We start from the raw sequence: 7,419 nt of genomic DNA on the forward strand, positions 1-7,419 counted from the left end.
GCCGCTCGTGGTCGGGACCGGAGGGGCGGACGGATGCGGCGCCGCCTCTCCCCCGTCGCGTACCGCATGATCGTGGGGCACCCGGCGCTAAATCATTCGTAGACGACCTGATTCTGGGTCAGGGTTTCGTACGTAGCAGAGCAGCTCCCTCGCTGCGATCTATTGAGAATCAGCCCTCGACACAAGCTTTTGTCTCTCTCTCCCCCCCCCGCGGCTGCCTGGCTAAGCTCGGCTGGGCGGCCGCGCGGAGGCGGCCCGGGGCCGTCCGGCCCGGCGAGAAAAAGGGGAGGTTGGGGGGCCGCGCGCGGGCGCGCTCCCGGTTCTCTCCTCACCTTCCCGCTCCGTGCCGCGCTCGCTCGTCGTGGCCGGAAGGGGGGTGGGTGCCGGGGCGTTTCGCCCCTCCTCCACACACACCCCCCCCCCCAGGGCAGCCGAAGGGGTGGCACGGCGCTCGCCTCCCCCGACCGCTGCTTCGGGGCCTCGTTCGTCCGCGGAGGTAGACCTGGTAGCCCAGGAACGGCCTTCCTCTGGTCTTCCTCCGTTACGGGTGGTGGACGTGCCCTGCGCCTGCCGGCGGCGGCGGCGGCGGCGGCGGGATGGGTGGGGTGTTAGTTAAAACGCCGTTGTCGGTGGTAGACCTGGCCTCCGCCTGCTGGCCCGGGGGGAGGGGGTGTGGTGGTGGTGGTAGTGGTGAGGGGGGTGTTAGTTAAAAACGCCGTTACCTGTGGTAGACCTGGCCTCCGCCTGCTAGCCCGGGGGGAGGGGGTGTTGGTTAAAACGCCGTTGCCTGTGGTAGACCTGGCCTCCCCCTGCTGGCCCGCGGGGGGGGGGGTGTGTGTGTGGGTGTGTGTGTTAAAACGCCGTTACCTGCCTGCTGGCCCGTGGGGGGTGTGTCTGTGTGTGTGTGTGTGTAACGCCGTTACCTGTGGTAGACCTGGCCTCCACCTGCTGGCCGGGGGGGGGTGCGTGCGTGCGTGCGTGTAAAACGCCGTGGCTACGGAGGGGAAGGGCCTTTACATGTATTGCCGATGGTAGACCTGGCTTCAGCCGGCCGCCCGGGGGGGGGGGGGGGGGGGAGGAGGAGGAGGGGCAGGTGGGGCGGGGGAGGTGTAGCACCGGTGGTACACCTCGGCCTCCTTTTTTCTAGTCTTGTTTTTCTGTTCGTGGTTGGGGGGGGGCTTTCTTGTTTGATTGGCTGGTTTGGGGGGGGGGGGTGGTGTCGATTTCTTTTTCTTTTTTTCCCTTCCCCGCGCCCTACCGCACCTACCTGCTTGCTGCTGAACCCGTTGAGGTGGTTTGGGTGGTTTTGTGTTGGGCGGGGGGGGGGCCTTAATTTTTTTCTTTTTCCCTTTTTTTTTTTTTTTTTTTTTTATTCATGTTTTTCATCGGTCGGTCGATCGATCGATCGATCCCCCGATCGATCGCCCTTCGGCCCGGCACTCACTCGTCCCCACGCCCCCTCGGGAAGGCGTCTGTGTAAAAAAGCCGCGCGTGCAACCCGTTTCCTTTTGTATTCTCCTTCCCTTTCTCTCTCGGCTTACGGTCTCGGTCTCCCCGGCCCTCCACCCCCTCCCTCTCCTCTCCCCTCCCGTACGCCTTCATTTTATTCAAAGAGGGGGCGGCGGGAGCTCCCAACAGCCAAACAAACCCAGCTCATTTCCGCCTGAGAGGGCACGCGGAGCCCTGCCGCCTCCGTGCCCAGGCGGCAGACGAAAAGTCCCGACAGGGCGCGGCCTCCCTTCCTGCTGCTGCTGCGCTCCGTGCCGCGGTTAGAAAAAGCAAACGGAGGCAGGGGTCGTGGGCCAAAAAAGGAGGAGACAAGGGAAAACCGAAAAGAAAATACAAAGCGGGAAATCCCAAGCGAACCACGCAGAGAACGTCTCCGGGGGGGGGGGGGGGAGACGACGACAAAAAAAAAAAAACAAAACCAAACCGCACACACACACACACACACACACACACAGAGTCAATCCCAACACCGCCCCCCCCCATATCCCCGGCCCACCATTGCGTGCGCCAGGCTCCCCACCTGCTCACCGACCACTGTCTGTCTGTCTGTCTGTCTTTCTTTCTGTCTGTCTGTCTGCCTCCTTCCTTCTTTCCTTCCTTGCTGCCTGCCTACCGGCTCCCGGCGAACTGAGCGCGGGACTGCCCGTCAGGCAGAGGAGCAGCCCTTGTTTTCGTCGCTGGCGGAGACCCGCTTGCCGAGCCGGGGGAGGAGGGGCGTTGAGGGGGGCGAGCGCGCAGGCGCAGAGCGTCAGGCTGCCGACCCCTGCCCCTCCGCCCTGCTGCTCCGGGGCGGTGCCGCCGTCTGGTGACTGGGGCCGCACCCAGCGCTCGGCGGGTCCGGAACGGCAGCGCGGGGCGGGGGGGGAGGGTGCGCACGGCGAGGGGTGCCTCTCTCTGTGCCTGTGCGCATGCGCCGCGAGTGGGGGGGGGGTGGGGGTGGGGGAGGGGGGAGGCGGGAAGGCGGGGGGCTGGGGGTGGGGGGGAGGGGGAGGGGGAGGGGGGGGTTTCGCCGAGAAGAGCGGGCGGGGCGGCGCGCCGCGGCGTCTGCAGAGCCCCAGGTGCGCCGGCTGCTGGGTTTCAATGTATCCCCCGCTCGAGCGCGGGAGCTGGTTCAGGGCAGTGCGACCTTCAGGCCTCCCTGCCGTCGCCCCTGCAGTAATCCGAGCATTTACTTCAGCACAAACAGTTTTTAGTACCGACCGTTTTTCCGTCTCGGTACGTCCCGGCGCAGAGATGCCTTAGCAGCGTCTGGCTCTCGCTTGGGCTTGCCTAGGGCCCACTGATGGGGACGAGGTGACGGCACCTAATAATATTTAACCCTGCCGCCGACACCACCGCCTCCCCACCCCCCCCACCCCCTCCCTTTTTCTTTTTTCCGCCCCTTCGCTCTCCTTTCCGCCCCTCTCTCGTTGTTCTCTTTCCGGCGCTAAAGCTGGAGCCCGCGAAGCGGGACAGCGAAAACACGGTGGCTGGGGAAAACGATGCCTGAACGCACCCCACCCCCCCACCCCCCCCCCCCCCCCGCCCCCAGGGATGGGCTTCACTTCCCCCCCCCCCCCCCCCCGTCCATGCCTCTGTTTCTTGGAGCTGTCCCTGCCAGGAGCTCCTGCTCTGTGCCCAGTTCTGCTCCCTCTCGGTGCTCCTGGAGCCAAGAACACTTTTCCTTCCCTGCCAGGGGTTCCCTGTCGCTTCCCCCTCTACTTCTCCGAGCACCTCGGGGAGCTCCCCGCGCAGGCTGAGTGCTGCTGGCCCTGGCAGGCGGCAGAGTCCCTGCCCCGGCACACAGCCCCTGAGCTGCGGGGACCCTGCTCGCAAGGAAAGCGCCGGGCACCCACCGCTGGCTGCACACGCACATTCACACCCTGCAGCCAAGCCCTGGATGAGGGACCTGCCTTCTCCTCTCACTCAGACGCTGCAGAGGGAAGGCCTGCTCTGCAGCACATCCTCCTCCTGATCCGCACAGAGAAACCGAGAGCGTCCTCCTGACAGATCCCATGGACTGTCCGAGGCAGCGGCTCGAGGAGATCCCTCCAGGAGCTACAGCTGCATTGTCCTGCACCCAGAGCCTGATCACGCACAGGGCTGGGAACGTTTCTCCCGCAGAAACCTCTCGGCAGCCTCCGCTGCGGAGTGCCTTTCAGCTCTCTGAGGCTGGCAGGTCTCCCCTGGGGGCCTGCAGGCGATGCCCCCCCCGGCCCTGCGCCTGGGCAGAGCTGTCTCTCTGCAGCTCTGCCCCCTCGCCAGCGTCTATCTGCGTCCCGGGAGCCCGGCCCAGCTCAGCAGCAGAGGCCCAGCCCGAGGTGGCTCTGCCTCTGCCCCGCTGGGCTCCCTCCGGGGCTCCTCGGCGCTCCAGGGCAACACCATAGGAAACAGGCCGAAGCAAGTGCTGATGCTCCCTCCCTCAGCTGGCAGACGCACGGCCTTCCTGCAGTGCCATTTCTCTGACGAGGGACAGAGTTGAGTCTAAACATCAACTTTTCTTAGAACTGCAGAATCCTTTTGATTTGGAAAGGACCCTTGAGAACATTGAGGCCGACCGTTAACCTGTGCCTAACGTTCCACAGACTTAACCGTGAGAACATCAGTGGTGGGGAACCCTGTTTGGATGCTCAGCAAGAGCAACGTAATCCTCCCTTCTATCCTCGGCCACGCTATCTTCATCTCTTCTCCTCAGTTTCAGACACGTTTCCCCCAAACCACAAACCAGAAGAACATCTTTGCAATCTGTTCCCAGCCCGTTGTGGGGCGGGGGGAGGCGCCGCGGAGGAGGGGTGGGCGCCGCAGCATCTGCAGAACCCCGGGCTGCATCGGCTGGTGTATTCCGGTGCGTCCTGGGTTCAGCGGTCGCGGTCATTTTTCTCTTTGTGCGTAGCTGGTGCGGTCCTGGTCCCCCCACCCACCACCGCCAGCCAGAGACGTGTTTCGCGGCGGGACGGGGTGGTGGGCTGTGTGTCAGCAGACGGACACGCGAAACCAAAAAAACAACCAAGCCCCCACGGAACAAAACAAGCTGGCGAGCACCGGGACCCAGGCTGCTGCCTCTGCCCGCCCGGCCCCCAGCACCAGCCAGAGGCTGTTTCAGGGGGGATTGTCAGATGACGGAGCGGGAAAGCCGAGGCAACCCCTAACAGCCGAGAAAAGGCTGGCGAGTGCCCGGCAGCGCCGGGACCCGCGCCCCACCCGCCCGGCAAGCGCTGCCCGAGCCTGCGAGCCTCCCGGAGGGCGGGCGGACGGCGAGCTCGCGGTGGGGGCCGCCGTTTGCCGTCGGGTCGAGCCGGCTCCGCCGGGACTTTGCCGGATTTGCAGGGACCCGCGCCTCACCCGCCCGGCAAGCGCTGCCCGAGCCTGCGAGCCTCCCGGAGGGCGGGCGGACGGCGAGCTCGCGGTGGGGGCCGCCGTTTGCCGTCGGGTCGAGCCGGCTCCGCCGGGACTTTGCCGGATTTGCAGGGACCCGCGCCTCACCCGCCCGGCAAGCGCTGCCCGAGCCTGCGAGCCTCCCGGAGGGCGGGCGGACGGCGAGCTCGCGGTGGGGGCCGCCGTTTGCCGTCGGGTCGAGCCGGCTCCGCCGGGACTTTGCCGGATTTGCAGGGACCCGCGCCTCACCCGCCCGGCAAGCGCTGCCCGAGCCTGCGAGCCTCCCGGAGGGCGGGCGGACGGCGAGCTCGCGGTGGGGGCCGCAGTTTGCCGTCCGGTCCAGCCGGCTCCGCCGGGACTTTGCCGGATTTGCAGGGACCCGCGCCTCACCCGCCCGGCAAGCGCTGCCCGAGCCTGCGAGCCTCCCGGAGGGCGGGCGGACGGCGAGCTCGCGGTGGGGGCCGCCGTTTGCCGTCGGGTCGAGCCGGCTCCGCCGGGACTTTGCCGGATTTGCAGGGACCCGCGCCTCACCCGCCCGGCAAGCGCTGCCCGAGCCTGCGAGCCTCCCGGAGGGCGGGCGGACGGCGAGCTCGCGGTGGGGGCCGCCGTTTGCCGTCGGGTCGAGCCGGCTCCGCCGGGACTTTGCCGGATTTGCAGGGACCCGCGCCTCACCCGCCCGGCAAGCGCTGCCCGAGCCTGCGAGCCTCCCGGAGGGCGGGCGGACGGCGAGCTCGCGGTGGGGGCCGCCGTTTGCCGTCGGGTCGAGTCGGCTCCGCCGGGACTTTGCCGGATTTGCAGGGACCCGCGCCTCACCCGCCCGGCAAGCGCTGCCCGAGCCTGCGAGCCTCCCGGAGGGCGGGCGGACGGCGAGCTCGCGGTGGGGGCCGCCGTTTGCCGTCGGGTCGAGCCGGCTCCGCCGGGACTTTGCCGGATTTGCAGGGACCCGCGCCTCACCCGCCCGGCAAGCGCTGCCCGAGCCTGCGAGCCTCCCGGAGGGCGGGCGGACGGCGAGCTCGCGGTGGGGGCCGCCGTTTGCCGTCGGGTCGAGCCGGCTCCGCCGGGACTTTGCCGGATTTGCAGGGACCCGCGCCTCACCCGCCCGGCAAGCGCTGCCCGAGCCTGCGAGCCTCCCGGAGGGCGGGCGGACGGCGAGCTCGCGGTGGGGGCCGCCGTTTGCCGTCGGGTCGAGCCGGCTCCGCCGGGACTTTGCCGGATTTGCAGGGACCCGCGCCTCACCCGCCCGGCAAGCGCTGCCCGAGCCTGCGAGCCTCCCGGAGGGCGGGCGGACGGCGAGCTCGCGGTGGGGGCCGCCGTTTGCCGTCGGGTCGAGCCGGCTCCGCCGGGACTTTGCCGGATTTGCAGGGACCCGCGCCTCACCCGCCCGGCAAGCGCTGCCCGAGCCTGCGAGCCTCCCGGACGGCGGGCGGACGGCGAGCTCGCGGTGGGGGCCGCCGTTTGCCGTCGGGTCGAGCCGGCTCCGCCGGGACTTTGCCGGATTTGCAGGGACCCGCGCCTCACCCGCCCGGCAAGCGCTGCCCGAGCCTGCGAGCCTCCCGGACGGCGGGCGGACGGCGAGCTCGCGGTGGGGGCCGCAGTTTGCCGTCAGGTCTAGCCGGCTCCGCCGGGACTTAGCCGGATTTGCAGGGAGAGTTCCGCGCGCCGTCTCTGGGGGGGACTTCAGGCTCGCGGCGGACTTAGCCGCATTTCCCAGGTCCCGCGATAGATCTTGCCGGGCGCGTCGCTTCCGGAGGCGGTCGAGGAGGCGGCCGTTTCTCGCTGCCTCCAGTTGAGTCATCGAAAATTGCGTCGTCGCTGGCGCACCAACCGGGTGAGCCTACAAGTCTGGTGTTGCGCTCCAGCGCGGGCGGAGAAGTGTCTGTCCGTATTACAGGAGCGAGTAGTGGCTCGTCTCCGCAGCAGCGCTAGCTGAGAGGCTGTCACGCTCCGCGGCTCAGCCGTCGATAGTGAGGGGTGTACTGGGCAGCCTTTCGCGGCGCTTCCCGAGCTTGGTTCGTTCGTCTCCGTCCGCGTGGACCGAGAGCAAAAAGACCGGCGGCGGAGGAGGCCGGCACTCGAACGCTGGGAAGACCGTGGCGGGACTCGATCCCCAGGTCCCAATTTTCTCGCCGCCCCGTCCGTGAGCTGAGCGAGGGGCTCCGATGATGGCACGGGCAGGCGAGCCCGTCGGTTACGTCCTGGCGCTGAGACCCCCTTAGCAGCGTCCGGCTCTTGCTTGCGCTTGCCTAGGCGCCCGGTGGTTCGGCCCAGGTGGCAGTACTGGGGTTTTTTTTGTTGTTTTTGTGGGTTTGTTTTTTTGTTTTTTTTGTTTTGTTCCCCCCCCCCTTCCTCCTCCCGCCCCCCCTCTTTTAACTTTTTCCCCCCTCCTCCGTCCGCTTCCCCCTCTTTTCCCCCCCCTCCTCCGTCTGCTCCCCCCCCCCTTACCTCTTCCCCCCCCCCCCCCTCCGTCGGCCCCCCCCCCCCCCTTTTTCCCTTCTTTCTGCCTTTTCCCTCTCCTTTTTTGCTCTTGTCGCTCTTTTGCCGGCGTTAAAGCTGGAG

The sequence above is a fragment of the Lathamus discolor genome, unplaced genomic scaffold (assembly GCF_037157495.1).
Source record: "Lathamus discolor isolate bLatDis1 unplaced genomic scaffold, bLatDis1.hap1 Scaffold_82, whole genome shotgun sequence".
Lineage (NCBI taxonomy): Eukaryota > Metazoa > Chordata > Aves > Psittaciformes > Psittacidae > Lathamus > Lathamus discolor.